Source organism: Oncorhynchus mykiss, chromosome 10 (genome assembly GCF_057628025.1).
Source record: "Oncorhynchus mykiss isolate SJ-2025 chromosome 10, ASM5762802v1, whole genome shotgun sequence".
NCBI classification, from domain to species: domain Eukaryota; kingdom Metazoa; phylum Chordata; class Actinopteri; order Salmoniformes; family Salmonidae; genus Oncorhynchus; species Oncorhynchus mykiss.
In genome coordinates, this window is record NC_143031.1 from 54,811,061 (window position 1) to 54,830,930 (window position 19,870).

A 19,870-nucleotide genomic window follows, 5' to 3' on the forward strand; every position below is an offset into this window, starting at 1 on the left:
CAGTTGTATACCTCTTATTTTTCCCGAAACCACAATAAATGAAAGTAAGCAGGATATGCAGATGAGGCACAGGCACAGCCTCGTGACAAGGAATGACTGTCCCTCGGTTGGTTCTAACTTGACATCAAACTGAGGGGTGTGGGGGTAGAACCGGGCCTCATTCCATTCCAAAATTCTGCCCCCTCCCTTCTGCTCTCGTTCACTTGTCATCACAGCCTTGAGGCGACTGGGTGGGTGTTATGCAATACCTTCACCTAGTTTCAGCCATATTGCTTTTGTTTCACCTATACTGTCTGGTCAGTTCTGTGAAGGGGTGCAGGAAACTGCCAAATCTACAAATCACATTGCATCATAAATAACAACTCATTATTATTTGTAGATCAGTCAGTCACAACTTACCCATGATACATTACAGTTTTGATGCTCTGGAACATGGCCACATTCTGCATGTGAGAGAAGCTCCAGCTAACAGCTTCTGTCACTCATAGGGAATATTTAAACTCTTGACACCCACCACCTTTCTCTCTAGCTTTGATAACATGAGGGAGAGGTGTGGGGGTTTGACTGCATTTGTCTCTATGGTGTCTTGGTGTCAGTTATGAGTGGGTTCTTTAACTCTCTGACACACCCACATGTTTAAATGACCTCCACAAAGCTGATAAATTTAGGCAGCTATTTAAAATGGGGACGCCCCTCATGCAAGCATGTTGGGATCAGTTACTTACAGTGGGCACATTAAAACAGCAGGTGTTAAATCATGACCAACATTAATCAAAGCCCTGAACAGTCCATGTGGAGATCTTTTAAACCCTCCCTCACACATAAACACACACAGACAAATACACCAACACATGGGCAAATGTTCCACAGGAAGTATATAACATTTTTTTGAATAACCTAAATAATGTTATAATTTAGGTAATGTTCATAATGATATGTAGTCCCATTCAAAAGATCAATGGATTTCTGAATGAATTTACTCAAACTCATCTGATGAGATTTTTTATCAATGCAAGGGAAGGAACCATTATGTCAGAGGTCACAAAATATGTAATCCGATTGGATTCTCTCACACCAAAAACAACTTAAAATGGCTCCATTTACTATACTAAAATGTCACAAATTTAGATCTATATTTCAAATACTTGAAATGGAACGACTTGTGTGTATAAGGGCACAAGGCGAGACCCAAATGCAGACACAGGAGGCAGATGGTTGAGCTCCAATATTTATTATACCAAAAGGGGTAGGCAAAAGGCAGGTCGGGGACAGGCGAAAGTTCATAAACCAGGTCAGAGTACAAACAGTACCAGGGGATAGGCAGGCTCAAGGTCAGGACAGGCAGGGGTTTAGTGAACAGGTCCGAATCCAAACAGTACAAGGGGATAGAGCGAGCATGACAGTGTGTGTGTTAACCAGCTACGCAAGTCTGTCATCAGAGACTATATATTTACAAAATCAAAATAGCTCATAACATAGTGGATCAGTTTCTGTAACATACAACAACTATTTTCTCCAGAGCTTGTGGAAGGGGCAGTCTTGGGCAGTTTGTACAATGGACACTTTTGGGAACTGAACAACAACACTGTATATCGAACCAAAATGTTTGGCCTTATCATTGTTTATTCATTAAATATTTTTTAAATAAGCTTTATTTTCAAGGAAACCTGACTTAAAACTTCTTATGCCTGGAGGCAGTATTGAGTAGCTTGGATGAATAAGGTGGCCAGAGGTGCCCAGAGTAAACTACCTGCTCCTCAGTCCCAGTTGCTAATATATGCATATTATTGGTATATGTGGATAGGAAACACTCTGACGTTTCTAAAACTGTTTGAATGATGTCTGTGAGTATAACAGAACTCATATGGCAGGCAAAAACCTGAGAAAAAAATCCAACCAGGAAGTGGGAAATCTGAGGTTGGTCGATTTTCAACTCAGCCCCTATTGAAGATACAGTGGGATATTGGTCATGTTGCACTTCCTAAGGCTTCCACTAGATGTCAACCATCTTTAGAAACTTGTTTGAGGCTTCTACTATGAAGGGGGGCTGAATGAGAGGGAAATGAGTCAGAGGTCTGCCAGCAGTCACACGCTGGTCACACGCATTCACATGAGAGGTAGCTCCCGTTCCATTTGCTTTTATGAAGACAAAGGAATTCTCCGGTTGGAATATTATTGAAGTTTTATGTTAAAAACATCCTAAAGATTGATTCTATACATCGTTTGACATGTTTCTAATGACTGTAACAGAACGTTTTGACATTTCGTCTGCAACTAGTGAACGCGCTTCGTGAGTTTTGATTTGTTTACCAAACACGCTAACAAAAGTAGCTATTTGGACATAAATGATGGACATTATCGAACAAATCAAACATTTATTGTGTAACTGGGATTCCTGGTAGTGCATTCTGATGAAGATCATCAAAGGTAAGTGAATATTTATAATGTTATTTCTGACTTCTGTTGACTGCACAATATGGCAATATCTTTTTGGCTTGTTGGTTCTCTGAGGGCCGTACTCAGATTATTGCATGGTTGCATTTTCCGTAAAGCTTTTTTTAAATCTGACACAGCGGTTGCATTAAGGAGAAGTTTATGTATATTTCCATGTATAACACTTGTATTTTCATCAACATTTATAATGAGTATTTCTGTAAATTGATGTGGCTCTCTGCAAAATCACCGGATGTTTTTGGAACTACTGAACACAACACGCCAATGTAAAATGAGATTTTGGGATATAAATATGCACTTTATAGAACAAAACAAACATGTATTGTGTAACATGAAGTCCTTTGAGTGTCATCTGATGAAGATCATCAAAGGTTAGTGATTATCTCTATTTCTGATTTTTGTGACTCTACTCTTTGGCAGGAAAATTGGCTGTGTTTTTCTGTGATTTGGCTCTGACCTAACATAATCGTTTGTGGTGCTTTCGCTGTAAAGCCTATTTGAAATTGGACACTGTGGTGGGATTACCAACAAGATTACCTTTAAAATGGTATACGATACTTGTATGTTTGAGGAATTTTAATTATGAGATTTCTGTTGTTTTGAATTTGGCGCCGTGCACTTTCACTGGCTCTTGTCATATTGATCCCGTTTAACGGGATCTCAACCCTAAGAAGTTTTTTAACTCAACCAGAAGAAACATATTGTGTCCTGTCTGTCAGGTAGTTTTCAAACCAAATGCAGCCTGCCTGACCCAGGACAATTTCAGACTGTCTATGAATTAATAATGAATGGTCAATCAATCAATCAATTCAATGTATTTATACAGCCCTTCTTACATCAGCTGATGTCACAAAGTGCTGTACAGAAACCCAGCCTAAAACCCCCAAAAGCAAGCAATGCAGGTGTAGAAGTGCGGTGGCTAGGAAAAACTCCCTAGAAAGACCAGAAATCTAGGAAGAAACCAAGAAAGGAACCTGTCACGCCCTGGCCTTAGTATTCTGTGTTTTCTTTATTATTTTGGTTAGGCCAGGGTGTGACATGGGTGATTTATTGTGTTTCATCTTGTCTAGGGGTTTATTAGATTTATGGGGTTGTGTTCAGTGTAGTTGTCTAGGTAAGTCTATGGTTGCCTAGAGTGGTTCTCAATCAGAGGCAGGTGTTTATTGTTGTCTCTGATTGGAAACCATATTTAGGCAGCCATATTCTTTGGGTATTTTGTGGGTGGTTGTCTCCTGTGTCAGTGTTTGTGCCACACGGAACTGTTTTCGGGTTTTCACGTTTCTTGTTTTGTAGTTTGTTCATGTATAGTTTCTATTATTAAAGAACGATGAACTTCAATCACGTTGCGTTTCTTCCTTCGACGGAAGAATCCCGTTACAGAACCAGGTTATGAGGGGTGGCTAGTCCTCTTCTGGCTTTGCCGGGTGGATATTATAACAGAGCATGGCCAAGATGTTCAAATGTTCATAGATGGCCAGCATGGTCAAATAGTACTAATCACATTGGTTGTATGTAGAGGGTGCAACAGGTCAGCACCTCAGGAGTAAATGTCAGTTGGCTTTTCATAGCCGATCATTCAGAGTATCTCTACCGCTCTTGATGTCTCTAGAGAGTTGAAAACAGCAGGTCTGGGACAAGGAAGCAGGTCCGGTGAACAGGTCAGGGTTCCATAGCCGCAGGCAGAACAGTTGAAACTGGAGCAGCAGCACGACCAGGTGGACTGGGTACAGCAAAGAGTCATCAGGCCAGGTAGTCCTAAGGCATGGTCCTAGGGCTCAGATCCTCTGAGAGAAAGAAAGAAAGAAAGAAGGAAAGAAAGAAAGAAAGAAAGAAAGAAAGAAAGAAAGAAAGAGAGAAAAAGGGAGAGAGAATTAGACTTACATACTTAAATTAAAGGACACCGGATAAGAGGAGAAATACTCCAGATATAACAGACTGACCCTAGCCCACCGACATATAAACTATTTCAGCATAAATACTAGAGGCTGAGACAGGAGGGGTCGGGAGACACTGTGGCCCCATCCGACGATACCCCCTGACAGGGCCAAACAGGCAAGATATAACCCCACCCACTTTGCCAAAGCACAGCCCCCATACAACTAGAGGGATATCTTCAACCACCAACTTACATTCCTGACTCAACCCATTCAAGTGACACACCCCTCCTAGGGATGGCATGGAAGAGCACAAGTGAGCCAGTGACTCAGCCCCTGTAATCGGGTTAGAGGCAGAGAATCCCAGTGGAGAGATGGGAACCGGCCAGGCAGAGACAGCAAGGGCGGTTTGTTGCCTCTCTGTTCACCTTCACACTCCTGGGCCAGACTACATTCAATCATAGGACCTACTGAAGAGATGAGTCTTCAATAAAGACTTAAAGGTCGAGACCGAGTCTGCGTCTCTCACATGGATAGGTAGACCATTCCATAAAAATGGAGCTCTACAGGAGAAAGCCCTGCCTTCTGCTGTTTGCTTATAAATTCTAAGGACAGTAAGGAGGCCTGCGTCTTGTGACTGTAGCGTACGTGTAGGTATGTACGGCAGGACCAAATCGGAAAGATAGGTAGGAGCAAGTCCATGTAATGCTTTGTAGGTTAGCAGTAAAACCTTGAAATCAGCCTTAGCCTTAACAGGAAGCCAGTGTAGAGGCTAGCACTGGAGTAATTTGATCAAATTTTCTGGTTCTAATCAGGATTCTAGCAGCCGTGTTTAGCACTAACTGAAGTTTATTTAATGCTTTATCTGGGTAGCCGGAATGTAGAGCATTGAAGTAGTCTAATCTAGAAGTGACAAAAGCATGGATACATTTTTCTGCATCATTTTTGGACAGAAAGTTTATGATTTTTGTAATGTTGCGTAAATGGAAAAAAGCTGTCCTAGAAACAGTCTTGATATGTTCGTCAAAAGAGAGATCAGGGTTCAGAGTAACGTCGAGGTCCTTCACAGTTTTATTTGAGACAACTGTACAACCATCAAGATTAATTGTCAGATTCAACAGAAGATCTCTTTGTTTCTTGGGACCTAGAACTAGCATCTCTGTTTTGTCCGAGTTTAAAAGTAGAACATTTGCCGCCATCCACTTCCTTATGTCTGAAACACAGGCTTCCAGGGAGGGCAATTTTGGGGCTTCACCATGTTTCATTGAAATGTACAGCTGTGTGTGGTCCGCATAGCAGTGAAAGTTAACATTATGTTTCCGAATGACATCACCAAGAGGTAAAATATTTAGTGAAAACAATAGTCCTAAAACGGAGCCTTGAGGAACACCGAAATTTACAGTTGATTTGTCAGAAGACAAACCATCCATAGAGATAAACTGATATATTTCTGACAGATAAGATCTAAACCAGGCCAGAACTTGTCCATGTAGACAAATTTGGGGTTCAAAGAATGTGGTGATCGATGGGATTAAAAGCAGCACTAAGGTCTAGGAGCACGAGGACAGATGCAGAGCCTCGGTCTGACGCCATTAAAAAGTCATTTACCACTTTACAACTTTCAGATGAGACTGAATTAAGATGACGATTAATATTGACTGCTATTGATGTAAAATATTACTAGGTCTTTAAGAGTTTATTCGGAAGATAACAGCTCTAGAAATATTATTTTGTGGTGCCCGACTCTCTAGTTAATTACATTTACATGATTAGCTCAATCAGGTAATATTAATTACGGAGAAATTATTTTATAGAATAGCATGTCATATCACTTAATCCGGCATAGCCAAAGACACGACAATAGCCACAGGCAGAACAAAGACACGACAGGTTCTACAGCTGCAACATCGAGAGCATCCTGACCGGTTGCATCACTGCCTGGTACGGCAATTGCTTGGCCTCCGACCGCAAGGCACTTCAGAGGGTACTGCGTACGGCCCAGTACATCACTGGGTCAAAGCTGCCTGCCATCCAGGACCTCTACACCAGGCGGTGTCAGAGGAAGGCCCTAAAAATTGTCAAAGACTCCAGCCACCCCAGTCATAGACTGTTCTCTCTACTACCGCATGGCAAGCGGTACCAAAGTGCCAAGTCTAGGACAAAAAGGCTTCTCAACAGTTTTACCCCCAAGCCATAAGACTTCTGAACAGGTAACCAAATGGTTACCTGACTATTTGCATTGTGTGCCTCCCCCAACCCTTCTTTTACGCTGCTGTTACTCACTGTTTATCTTATATGCATAGTCACTTTAACTATACATTCATGTACATACTACCTAAATTTGCCCGACCAACCAGAGCTCCCGCACATTGGCTAACAGGGCTATCTGCATTGTGTCCCACCACCCGCAAACACCTCTTTTTACGCTTCTGCTACTCTCTGTTCATCATATATGCATAGTCACTTTAACGATACCTACATGTACATACTACCTCAATAAGCCTGACTAACAGGTTTGCTACTCTTTTTTCAAATGTCTATTTACTGTTGTTTTATTTCTTTACTTACACACACACACACACACACACACATACCTTTTTTTCCGCACCATTGGTTAGAGCCTGTAAGTAAGCATTTCACTGTAAGGTCTACCTACACCTGTTGTATTCGGCACACGTGACAAATAAACTTTGTTTTGATTTGATGTCTGTCAATGTGGGTCAAATATGTACGTTGAAAACAATTTTATGTCAAAAGCACCATCTCTGTGTAACTACTTCCACAGCCTTTTATTTAGTGAAGATGCACAAATAACCATTTCTAGTTAAATGAACATATGATTTAAAAAAATTCAACTATCGTTTTACGTTGACTGAATTTTTGCCACATTTTTGAAGTTGGAGCTAAGTTTGGGCCAATTAAAAGTGTTACGTTCAGGAATCAGGAATTCTCCAGGGCAGCTGTCTAGGCCCCTTACTTTTTTCAGTGTTTCAATGAGTAAAGCCAGTGTGTCTATGTATGCGGATGACTCAACACTATACACGTCAGCTACTGCAGCGACTGAAATGACTGCAACACTTAATAAAAAGCTGCAGTTAGTTTCAGAATGGTGGGCAAGGAATAAGTTAGCCCTAAATATTACAAAAACTAAAAGCATTGTACTTGGGACAAATCCTTCAAATAAAACCCCAAAACCTCAAATAAATATTGTAATAAATCATGTGGAAATTAAGCAATTTGAGGTGACTAAACTGCTTGGAGTAACCCTGAATTGTAAACTGTCATGCTCAAAACATAAACCTCAAATAAATATTGTAATAAATCATGTGGAAATTAAGCAATTTGAGGTGACTAAACTGCTTGGAGTAACCCTGAATTGTAAACTGTCATGCTCAAAACATATGGATACAACTGTAGATAAGATGGGGAGAAGTCTGTCCATAATAAAACACTGCTCTACCTTCTTAACCTACCAACAAGGCAGGTCCTACAGGCTCAAGTCTTGTCACACAAAGAGGGACTTAGGAAAATTGCAATAGGCTCAGAACAGGGCAACACTGCTGGCCCTTGGATGTACACAGAGAGCAAACATTAATAATATGCATCTCAATCTCTCCTGGCTCAAAGTGGAGGAGAGATTGACTTCATCACTACTTGTATTTGTGAGAAGTATTGACATGTTAAAAGCACCGAGCTGTTTGTTTAAATGACTAGCACACAGCACAGACACCCATGCATACCCCACAAGACATGCCACAAGAGGTCTCTTCACAGTCCCCAAGTCCATAACAGACTATGGGAGGTGCACAGTAGTGCATAGAGCCATGACTACATGGAACTCTTTCAAGCAGTAGAATCAGATTCAAAAGACAGATAAAAATACACCTTACAGAACAGTGGGGACTGTGAGGCAACACAAACATAGGCACCGACACATGCATGCACACACATGATAAGATACACACTATGCACACACATACCTATGGATTTTGTGTTGTAGATATGTGGTTGTGGAGTAGGGGCCTGAGGGCACACACTTAGTGTGTTGTGAAATCTGTTATGAATGTATTGTAATGTTTTTAAAATTGTATAAATGCCTTAATTTTGCTTTTTGTAAAAAAGGTATTTCTGTTTTTTTTATACATTTAATACATTTGCAAACATTTCTATAAACCTGTTTTGGCTTTGTCATTATATAAATGCAACATGTGACAATTTCTCGTATTTTACTGAGTTACAGTTCATATAAGGAATTCAGTCAATTGAAATAAATTGATTAGCCTCTATTCTATGGATTTCACAACTGGGAATACAGATATGCCTCTGTTGGCCATAGATACCTTTAAAAAAAGGTAGGGGCATGGATCAGAAAACCAGTCAGCATCTGAGGTGACCTCATGCATCGCGACACATTTCCTTCGCATTGAGTTGATCAGGCTGTTGATTGTGGCCTGTGGAATGTTGTCCCACTGTCACAGTACTGTTGCTCATTCCATGCACCAGTTTCGGAGGTCTACGTCACCGGCCTCTAGGAACTGAACTGTGTCATTATGCACACCTGGTCCCCATTCCTACTGATTATAATTGTATACATCTGCCCTTTGGTTCACCACTGGGCTGTCCATTATTGTTCCAATGTCCGTTGTGCTTGAGAGTACCTGTGCCTTGTTGTTTTGGCTTTCATGCTGCTTGTATTGCACAGATGATTACAGGTCTCGTCCCCTACTGACTTTCAATGTGCGTTTGTGTATTTATTCAAGGAACTCCTCGCTGTTTTGTTTGGGTCTCAACCCTGTGTTTTGTATACGTGTTAGTGTGGACTTTGTCCCCATGCCTTTACATGACACGCTATATTTTGGGTGAAAAAAAAAAAACTATTACGCATTCCTGCACCTGTCTCCAAATCATTCACACAATGTGACAGAATAATCGACCATTAAGGGAGACAGCGGGAATGGTCCGTCAAACGATGTTACGACTGGTCCGTCCTCGGCAACTTCAGCAGCTGCAACTGGCCTGTTCGACGCCGCCACAACTGGTCCATCTGACGCCACAGCAACTGGTCCGTCCGACGCCGCTGCAACTTCGGCAGTGGCAACTGGCCCGTACGACGACGAGGCAACTTTGGCAGCTGCATCGGGTCCTGATCGACCCGCACTGCTTCCTGTGATCGTCCTCGAGGCCGGTGTCGTCCCGCTGCTGGTGCAGCGCATCGTGGGGGTACTGTTACGGATCCCTCGTACTGTTTCTCATTCCGTGCACCAGTTTCAGAGGTCTACGTCACCGGCCTCTAGGAACTGAACTGTGTCATTATGCACACCTAGTCCCCATTCCTACTGATTATAATTGTATACATCTGCCCTTTGGTTCACCATTGGGCTGTCAATTATTGTTCCAATGTCCGTTGTGCCTGTCAGTACCTGAGCCTTGTTGTTTTGGCTTTCGTGCCGCTTGTATTGCGCAGATGATTACGGGTCTCTTATCGTGTGGTATCATTGTGCACTTGTGTATTTTTTCAAGGTACTCCTCGCTCTTTTGTTTGGGTCTCAACCCTGTGTTTTGTACATGTGTTTGTTTGGTTTTCGTCCCTTGCCTTTACATGGCACGCTATAATTTGGGTGAATTAAATATCCTATTGCGCTTTCCTGCGCCTGTCTCCCGATCATTCACACAACATGACATCCACTCCTCTTCAATGGCCGTGTGAAGTTGCTGGATATTGGTGGGATACTGGAACACGCTGTTGTACCCCTCTACCCAGAGCATCCCAAACATGCTCAATGGGTGACATGTCTGGTGAGTATGCAGGTCATGGAAGAACTGGGATATTTTCTGCTTGTAGGAATTGTGTACAAATCCTTGCGATATCGGGCTGTGCATTATTATGCAGAAACATGAGGTGATGGCAGCGGATGACAATGGGCCTCAGGATCTCGTCACGGTATTTCTGTTCATTCAAATTGACATTGATAAAATGCAATTGTGTTCGTTGTCTCTAGCTTATGCCTGTCCATACCACAACCCCACCACCACCATATTCCCAATGTTGACATAATCAAACTGCTCATCCATACGACGCCATACACATGGTCTGTGGTTGTGATGCCGGTTGGACATACTGCCAAATTCACTAAAACAAAGTTGGATGTGGCTTATGGTAGAGAAATGAACATTCAATTCTCTGGCAACAGCTCTGGTGGACATGCCTGAAGTCAACATGCTAATTGCAAGCTCTCTCAAGACATCTGTGGCATTGTGTTGTATGACAAAACTGCACATTTAAGAGTGGACTTTTATTGTCCCCAGCACAAGCTGCACCTACAGTATGTAATAATCATGCTGTTTAATTAGGTACATGGATTATCTTGGCAAAGGAGAAATGCTCATTAACAGGGATGTAACCAAATTTGTGCATACATTTTGAGAGAAATAAGCTTTTTGTGCACATGAACCATTTCTGGGATATTTTATTTCAGTTCATGAATCATAGGACCAACACTTTACATGTTGTGTTTATATTTTTGTTCAGTGTATACATTGCCTTGAATTCACCCCTTTGGCGTTTTTCCTATTTTGTTGCATTACAACCTGTAATTTAAATTGATTTCTAGTTGGATTTCATGTAATGAACATACACAAAATAGTCCAAATTGGTGAAGTAAAATAATAAAAACTAACTTATTTCCAAAAATGTAAAAACGGGCCGCCCACCAAAACTTACCGACCAGGCAAGGAGGGCATTAATCAGAGGCAACAAAGTGACCAAAGATAACCCTGAAGGAGCTGCCAAGCTCCACAGCGGAGATTGGAGTATCTGTCCATAGGAACACTTTAAGCCATTCACTCCACAGTGGCCAGAAAAAAATCCATTGCTTAAAGAAAGAAAAAAACAAGTTTGGTGTTCGTTAAAAGGCATTCATCTCCCTCACTTTCATCTCCCTCACCAACTTCAAACATCTGCTATCTGAGCAGCTAACCGATCGCTGCAGCTGTACATAGTCTATCGGTAAATAGCCCACCCATTTTTACCTACCTCATCCCCATACTGTTTTTATTTATTTACTTTTCTGCTCTTTTGCACACCAATATCTCCACCTGTACATGACCATCTGATCATTTATCACTCCAGTGTTAATCTGCAAAATTGTAATTATTCGCCTACCTCCTCATGCCTTTTGCACACAATGTATATAGACTCCCCTTTTTTTTCTACTGTGTTATTGACTTGTTAATTGTTTACTCCATGTGTAACTCTGTGTTGTCTGTTCACACTGCTATGCTTTATCTTGGCCAGGTTGCAGTTGCAAATGAGAACTTGTTCTCAACTAGCCTACCTGGTTAAATAAAGGTGAAATAAAAATAAAAATAAAAACTCCCCAAACATATGGAAGAAGGTACTCTGGTCAGATGAGACTAAAATTGAGCTATTTGGCCATCAAGGAAAATGCTATGTTTGGCGCAAACCCAACACCTCTCATCATCCCGAGAACTCAGTGAAGCATGGTGGTGGCAGCATCATGCTGTGGGGATGTTTTTCATTGGCAGGGACTGGGAAACGGGTTAGAAAACTGGTTAGAATGATGGATGGCACTAAATATGGGGGAATTCTTGAGGGAAATCTGTTTCAGTCTTCCAGAGATTTGAGACTGGGTCGGTGGTTCATCTTCCAGCAGGAAAATGACCCTAAACATACTGCTAAAGCAACACTTGAGTGTTTTAAGGGGAAACATTTAAATGTCTTGGAATGACCTAGTCAAAGCCCAGACCTCAATCCAATTGAGAATCTGTGGTATGACAAAGATTGCTGTACACCAGGGGAACCCATCCAATTTGAAGGAGCTGGAGCAGTTTTGCATTGAAGAATGGGCAAAAATCCCAGTGGCTAGAGGTGCCAAGTTTATAGAGACATACCCCAAGAGATTTGCAGCTGTAATGTGGTGGCCCTGTAATGTGCAGCTATAATGTGGTGCAAAAGGTGGCCCTACAAAGTATTGACTTTGGGGGGGTGAATAGTTATGCACGCTCAAGTTTTCAGTTTTTTTTTTGTCTTATTTCTTTTGTCTTATATCAAATAACACAAACCCCCAAAAAATCCATTTTAATTCCAGGTTGTAAGGCAACAAAATAGGAAAAATGCCAAGGGGGTGAACACTTTTGCAAGCCACTGTATATATTTAATGAACGCTACATTTCCCACTATTTACACTGATTACACACAATTTGTTTTAAGAGACAGAAAAGTACCACGAAATGACATGGTAACATGGTAATTACACAGTAATAATAACATATTAATTAGTTGTTTGTTTCTTTGGGATTCATTACAACAAGCCAGGACCAGATAGGTACCAATTGTTACCAATTTCTACAGGATTAAATTACCAGGTAAATACGGTAAATAAAAGTGAAAAACAACCTCTAGAGGGCACTGTTGGGCAATCCTCAAGTACTGTATGTGTTAAACTATATGTTTAGCTACTTATTACATATATTTACAAATTGTTCTACAAATAGTTATTGTTTTGTTGGAATAATGGATAGAATGACTGGAAATAAATGCCACCACATTGCAGTGAGATTGGGATTTGAATTCACACAGTCACGGTACGTATGTGTAGGCCTAGATGGCGCCGATGCAAGATGGCTCCTACAAATGTGTTGGCCTTGCCTCGATCTCCTACAAAACTTTGCAGGTTTTTACTTTTTCTAGTGTTTTTGTGTGTGTTTTTCTCAAATTTTCTAGTTTGTTTCGTGCATTTCTTCATACACCGGGGAAGAACTATTGGAATATGAATCGCGGTGTACTCACCGTCCAACCGACCTTCCCAAATTCCCGGAGACAGCGGAACAGTGATCTAGCCCCTTTGGTGAGGCGCGGGGTAGCCTGGGAGTCCTACCGGAGAGAAGGAAACAAAGATGTCGATGGAGAGGCAGACGTGGGGGTCTTAGGTGAGATTAGTGAGATTGAGGCGCCGAGCGACTAGTCCTCCATTACCGAGCATACTTCTCGCCAATGTTCAATCATTAGTGAATAAACTTGAGTACCTCTGAGCGAGGATCCCCTTCCATATCTGTTTTTATGAGACTTGGCTTTCCTCCAACATCAAAACAGATTATATAAAACAAGCTGGTTTTACAGTTCGTCAAGTGGATCGGAAGCGGGCTCTCTGACAAGAAGAAAGACAGTGGGGTCTGCTTTATGACCAATAACAAGTGGTGCGATGGGTGAAACAGGAACGTGTGAGCTTCTGCTCTCCCAACTTGGAATATTCTTGGTTATCAAATGTTGCCCTTTTTACCTTCTAAGAGAGTTTTCAGGCATTATCATGGCTGTGTACATCCCGCCACAAGCCGACCCTGAACTAACTGGGGACCAGGTACCAGGAGGTAGCATTCATTGTCTCGGGAGACTTTAACAAAAGTAATTTGAGGACCGTGCTCCCTAATTACTATCAACACATTGACTGTCCAACTCGCTGAAATTCCACTCTTGACCACTGCTACATGCCTTTTTGACATGGGTATATGGCCTTCTCCTGTCCTCCTTTCAGCAAATTGGACCACGACTCCATTTTTCTCCTCCCCACCTACAAACAAAGACTCAAGAGGGAAGTTCAGGTTTGGTCAGGTTTGTACAACACAGGTCTGACCAATCAGAATCCATGCTCCAAGACTTTTGATCACATAGACTGGAATATGTCACTGGTCGCCTCTGGGCATAACATCAATGAATACGTCGACTTAGTCACCGGATTCATAAAAAAAAATGCATAGATGATGTGATACCGATGGTGTCTTTCAAAACTTCCCCGAATCAAAAACCGTGGATTAATGGCAGCCTTGTCGGGAAGCTGAAGGAGAGAGATGCTTATAAACAATTGTATGGTTAAACAGTACAAATACGACCTACGCAGATCAATCAAGATGGCGAGACACAAGTATATAGACAAAGTGGAGGAGCAATTCCAAGGGTCGAACACAAGGTGTATGTGGCAGGGACTTCTTAACAATCACAAAAAGAAAGACAGTCACATCGTGAACACAAACGCCACAGCACCGGATGAGCACCGGAGGACATATGTAAGTCATTAAAACGTGTTAACTCTCGCAAGGCTGCCGGCGCAGATGGCATCCCCAGCCACGCTCCTTCAGAGCATGTGTAAGACCAGCTAGCTGCTGTGTTTTCTGACATTTTCTCGAGCTCAGGCCTCTATCCCCACCCGCTATCCCTACCTGCTTCATCCAGTGCCTCAAAGGGAAAGTAAGTGAACTGAAGGACTACCGACCCTAAGGACCCTGGGACTAAACACCTTCCTCCGTCATCATGAAGTGCTCAAGAGGCTAGTCAAAGACCACATCACTTCCTCCCTCCCCGATACACTCAAGCCTCTCCAATTTGCCTACCCTGCACACTGCACACTGCCCTCGCCCACCGGGACTAAAAGGAATGCATATGTGAGGATGCTGTTCACCGAATACAGCTCGGTCTTCAATACCATAGTGCTCTTTAAGCTCACCACAAAACTCACGGCCCTGGGACTGAACTCCACCGTATGCAATGGATCCTGGACTTCCTGACGGGACACTCCTAGGTGGTGAAGGTAGGCAACATCACCTCCTCAACACTGATCCTCAGCACGGGGGACCCACAAAAGTGCCTCCTCAGCCCCCTCTCAGTCCCTGTATAGCCACAACTGCTTGGCCTCACACAGTTCCAACAGTAGTAGGCCTGATTAGCAACAATGACGAGAAGGCCTACAGAGAGGAGGTAGGCACTCTGACAGTGTGGTGCCAGTTCTTCCCCTTTCCCATTCCAGCCCCCCAGATTTCCTCCCCCACCCTCCCCCTACTGCTTCCCCTATGGACATTTTATTTCCCCCCCCAAAATTGAAATTTTACCCTGCCCCCACCCCGCAATGGACATTTATCATTATTACAGTTGTAAATATGTTTGTATATATTGTTATTATTTGTATTATTATTGTTTCATTCACTTCACTTTGACCTGCACTGTTGGAGCTCAGAGCTTAAGAATTTCACTGTACCCTGCCATTACATCCACGACCCTGTGCATGTGACTAAAAAACTCTAAACTAAACTAACTACTAAATGCATGGCTTTAACTTTGAATGTTCAACCATTTATTAACGTTAAGTTGCTCCCAAATCAGTTTGTCCATAATTTTCATTACTGGTCTCAAGTTATCACAACCTATCTAAATTCTGTTGATTCCGAGAAAATCTGCAAGCTACAATTACAAAAGAATGGGAACTAATGTGATTGATAAATACCTCCATGAGAGTAGTACAGGGTTGTGTTCAGTATGACAGAACGGTGTGCAATGTTGAGGAGAAGATGGCACCGATAGAGATGGCAGCTTCACTTCTAGTCCATAGTATTTAGTTTTTTATGTATTATTTCTTACATTGTTAGCCCAGAAAACCTTACGTTTTATTACATACAGCCGGGAAGAACTATTGGATATGTCAACTTACCAGCACTACGACCAGGAATACGACTTTCCCAAAGCGGACCCTTTGCCTGCACCTTCCAGGGCATTTGAACTGATTCCAGAGGTCGACCCAAAACAACGCCGCCAGAGGAGAGGGAGCAGATGCACGTACACCACCCACCGCTTCCGACATTACTCGCTAATGTCCAGTCCCTAGTTAACAAAGTCGACGAAATCAGGGCAAGAGTTGCTTTCCAAAGAAATATCCGGGATTGTAACACACTCTGTTTCACGGAAACATGGCTAGCTGGGGACATGCTGTCGGAGTCCATACAGCCAGGGGGATTTTCAATGCAGCCTGGAAACCATATATCCTGAGGCTGCATTTAGTGTAGCTGGGGATTTTAACAAAGCTACTTTGAGAACAAGGCTATCTAAATTCTATCAGAGTAACACGCTCGACCATTGCTACTCTGACTTCCGCGATGCTTACATCACCTTCCTTTTGACAAATCTGACCATGACTCCATCTTGTTGATCGCCTCCTCTAAGCAGAAACTAAAACAGGAAGCGCCCGTGCTTAGGTCTATCCAACGCTGGTCTGACCAATCAGATTCCACGCTTCAAGATTGCTTCAACACCAAAGTGCCCTCAAAGCTCATCAATAAGCTAAGGACCCTGGGACTAAACACCTCCCTCTGCAACTGGATCCTGGACTTCCTGACGGGCCGCCCCCAGGTGGTAGGGGTAGGTAACAACACATCCACCACGCTGATCCTCAACACGGGGGCCCCTCAGGGGTGCGTGCTCAGTCCCCTCCTGTACTCCTTGTTCACTCATGACTGCACGGCCAGGCACGACTCCAACACCATCATTAAGTTTGCCGACACAATGAGGAGACAGCCTATAGGGAGGAGGTAAGAGAGATGGCCGTGTGGTGCCAGGACAACAACCTCTCCCTCAACGTGATCAAGACAAAGGAGATAATTTTGTGGACTACAGGAAAAGGAGGGCCGAGTACACCCCCATCCTCATAGACGGGGCTGTAGTGGAGCAGGTTGAGAGTTTCAAGTTCATTGGTGTCCACATCACCAACAAACTAACATGGTCCAAGCACACCAAGACAGTCGTGAAGAGGGCACGACAAAACCCCTCAGGAGACTGAACAGATTTGGCATGGGTCCTCAGATCCTCAAAAGTTTCTACAGCTGCACCATCGAGAGAATCCTAACTGGTTGCATTACTGCCTGGTATGGCAACTGCTTCGGCCTCCGACCGCAAGGCACTACAGAGGCTGGTGCAAACGGCCCCGTATATCACTGGGGCCAAGCTTCCTTCCATCCAGAACCTCTATACCAGGTGGTGTCAGAGGAAGGCTCTAAAAATTGTCAAAGACAATAGCCACCCTAGTCATGGGCTGTTCTCTCTGCTACCGCATGGCAAGCAGTAATGGAGCGCCAAGTCTAGGTCCAATAGGCTTCTAAAACAGCTTCTACCCCCAAGCCATACGACTCCTGAACAGCTAATCAAAGAGCTAGCCCAGACACCGCTGCTAATCTCTGTTGTTATCATCTATGCATAGTAACTTTAATAACTCTACCTACATGTACATATTACCTCAACACCAGTGCCCCAGCACATTGACTCTGTACCGGTACCCCCTGTATATAGTCTCGCTATTGTTATTTGACTGCTGCCCTTTAATTACTTGTTACTTTTATTTCTTATCCATATTTTTTTAAACTGCATTGTTGGTTAGGGGCTCATGTTAGGGTTCGTTTCCTCGTTTCCTTATCAGTTACTCATTGGTTAAATTAGCATTATGACTATCTTTAATTAAATCATTAAAAAAACCTTTAATGCAATTGCAGACAGAAGTTGACAAACAGGAACATAGCACGAATGTTGCTGAGTAAGTTCTGCATCAAACAAAAGGCCTCAAGTTGTTTTATTAAACCAAAGTCCCGCCTTAGTGATGTCACTGACTACGTCATTACCTTTTTATTCCTGAGACCATAAACCCTGCATCCATAGCTATTCAAACAGTTTGTGTTTATCTAAAATCTAGGCAAAAATGTCCCCTCCCCAAAGTTGATTTATTGTGGAATGTCTGAGTAGTCTCTAATCTCCCACACTCCGCTGCAGAGTTCTGTCTCAGTCACACATGTGTGTGAGTGAGTGAAAGAGTGTGAGAAAACTGTGGAACAATTGTAAAACCATAAATTGAATATATATAGTTAATCTGTATGTAGTCTAGGACCCTATAAATGTAAGGGAGGGGTCTTATAACCCCTCCCCTTCTATTAATATAAGCATAATCAATTATTCTAATACATCAAACATTTGTACAGCCCCAAATCATGACCGCTAGGGGAATACTGACACTCGTAAGTAAGCATTTCACTGTAAGGTTGGCACATGTGACAATGTTTTTTTTATTTGATCTGATCATGTGGACTGGGATATGTTCTGGGTAGCCTGAGAGAATGACATATACGCTGACTCTGTGAGCGAGTTTACAAGGAAGTGTATAGAAGATGTTGTACCCACTGTGACTTTAAAATCTTCCCTAACCAGAAACTGTGGATTGATGGCAGCATTCGCGCAAAACTGAAAGCACATACCACCGCATTTAATCATGGACTGTGGAGGCGCACTGGAGGCCTGATGCGTGGGACCCGTACAGGTGGCACCGGGCTGATGACACGCACTTCAGGGCGAGTACGGAGAGGAGGCACAGGACGTACTGGACTGTGGAGGCACACTGGAGGTCTAGAGCGCAGAGCTGGCACAACGCGTCCTGGCTGGATGCTCACTTTAGCCCAGCAAGTGCGGGGCGCTGGCAAGGACGCACTGGGCTGTGAAGGCGCACTGGTGATACAGTGCGTAGAGCCGGCGCAGGATATCCTGTACCGAGGAGATGTACTGGAGACCAGGAGCGCTGAATCGGCACAACCCGTCCTGGCTGGATGCTCCCTTTCGCACGGCAAGTGCGAGAAGCTGGCATAGAACGCACCGGCTGTGAATGCGCACTGGAGACACAGTGCAGCATCACCGCATAACATGGTGCCTGACCGGTCACACGCTCCCCACGGTAAGCACGGGGAGTTGGCTCAGGTCTAAACCTTGACTCCGCCAATCTCCCCGTGTACCCCCTCCCAAATATGTTTTGGAGCTGCCTCTCGGGCTTCCGTCGTTGACTTAACTCCTCGTATCGTCGCATCGTCGCGGTTCCTCTCTCGCTGCCTCCATCTGCTCAGGATGTCCTCCCATGTCCACTCCTCCTGGCAACGCTGCTTTGTCCGTTTTTGGCGGGATCTTCTGTCACGATCGTTGTAATGAGTAGACCAAGGCGCAGCCTGCGTAGAGTTCCACATATTTTTTATAAACCGAAACTCATAGAACAAAACAATAAAGCACAAACGAAACATGCCGCTACTGGTGTCCAAACAGGCAACTGACTGTAGACAAGATTCCACAAACACAATGGGGAAAATGGCTATATAAACATGATCCCCAATCAGAGACAACGATAAACAGCTGCCTCTGATTGGGAACCATATCAGGCCAACATAGAAATACAATTCACCTAGATGACCCACCCTAGTCACTATCACGCCCCAACAAACATAGAGAATAAACAGTTTTCCATGGTCAGGGCGTGACAGTATGTGACCAATACAATTTGAATTGATTTTAATTCAATGTAAACTGTACTCTACAGAACAATCAGTTAAAAAACGTGATTATGGTGGCCCAGAGGGTAATTACTGTACGAGCTGTTTTGGGGAAACGTGTCATTCAGTACAAACCATTACACCATGTAGAAAACATTGAAGCAAACTGAACACACCCCAGCTGTCTTGTAATGTTTCCCTTGTGGAATGTAATTCCTTGAGCACATTCTTTGAGAACATACTGTAGGAATCAAGATTATTTGCATGTGAAAATGTCATGGGGTGCATTTGCTTCATTGTTTAAATTTTTTTGCTGGCCCATTCTCTGATGGTATGCACATTTTACAGTGTGTGGTTTTACTCTAATTGGAGTATTCCAGTGAGCCCTACCTTATATTACAATCTACTTCCCC